The sequence below is a fragment of the Macaca nemestrina genome, chromosome 12 (genome assembly GCF_043159975.1).
Source record: "Macaca nemestrina isolate mMacNem1 chromosome 12, mMacNem.hap1, whole genome shotgun sequence".
In the NCBI taxonomy this organism is placed as follows: domain Eukaryota; kingdom Metazoa; phylum Chordata; class Mammalia; order Primates; family Cercopithecidae; genus Macaca; species Macaca nemestrina.
In genome coordinates, this window is record NC_092136.1 from 15,430,692 (window position 1) to 15,431,978 (window position 1,287).

At 37.8% G+C, this 1,287-nt stretch overlaps 1 non-coding gene across 1 annotated transcript; it reads right to left on the bottom strand.

Moving 5' to 3' along the window:
• Nucleotides 1–779: 779 nt before the first annotated feature.
• LOC112429293 (U1 spliceosomal RNA) lies at nt 780–943 on the bottom strand. Its single transcript, XR_003021484.2, has one exon. It is a non-coding gene; the product is annotated as a U1 spliceosomal RNA (small nuclear RNA).
• Nucleotides 944–1,287: the final 344 nt, after the last annotated feature.

The window sequence follows — 1,287 nt, forward strand, 5'->3', positions numbered from 1 at the left end:
TGAAGAAACTGCATCAACTAATGTGCAAAATAATCAGCTAGCATTATGATGACAGAATCGAATTTACACATAACAATATTAACCTTAAATGTAAATAGGATAAATGCCCCCAATTAAAAGAAACAGACAGGCAAATTGGATAAAGAGCCAAGACCCATTGGTGTGCTATATTTAGGAGACCCATCTCACATGCAAAGACACGCATAGACTCAAAATAAAGGGATGGAGGAACATTTACCAAGCAAATAGAAAGCAAAAAAGGCAGGAGTTGCAATCTTGCTCTCTGATAAAACAGACTTTAAACCAACAAAGATTTAAAAAGACAAAGAAGGGCATTACACAATGGTAAACAGGTGAATGCAATGAGAAGAGCTAACTATCCTAAATGTATATACACCCAATACAGGAGCACCAAGATTCATAAAGAAAGTTCTTAGAGACCCACAAAGAGACTTAGACTCCCATGTAATAGTAGTGGGAGATATTTACAACCACTATAAATACTAGACAGATCAATGAGACAGAAAATTAACAAGGATATTCAGGATTTGAACTCAGCTCTGGACCAAGCACACCAAATAGACATCTACAGAACTCTCCACCCCAAATCAACAGAATATACATTCTTCTCAGCACCACATCGTACTTATTCTAAAATCGACCTCATAATTGAAAGTAAAATACTCCTCAGCAAACGCAAAAGAACGGAAATCATAACAAACAGTCTCTCAGACCACAGTGCAATAAAATTAGAACTCAGTATTTTTATTTTTCTTTCTCAGGGGAAAGCGCGAATGCAGTCCCCCACTACCACAAATTATGCAGTCGAGTTTCCCACATTTGGGGAAATCGCAGGGGTCAGCACATCCGGAGTGCAATGGATAAGCCTCACCCTGGGAAAACCACCTTCGTGATCATGGTATCTCCCCTGCCAGGTAAATATTAGAACTCAGTATTAAGAAACTCACTCAAAACCACACAACTACATGGAAACTGAACAACCCGCACCTGAATGTCTGATGGATATATAAAGAAATTAAGGCAAAAATAAATAAGTTCTTTGAAACCAATGAGAACAAACAGACAACATACCAGAATCTCTGGAACACAGCTAATGCAGTGTTAAGAGGAAAATTTATAGCACTAAATGCCCACATAAGAAAGTGGGAAAGATCTAAAATCGACACCCTAACATCACAATTAAAAGTACTAGAGAAGTAAGAGCAAATAAATTCAAAAGCTAGCAGAAGACAAGAAATAATTAAGATCAGAGCAGACTGAGCCGGG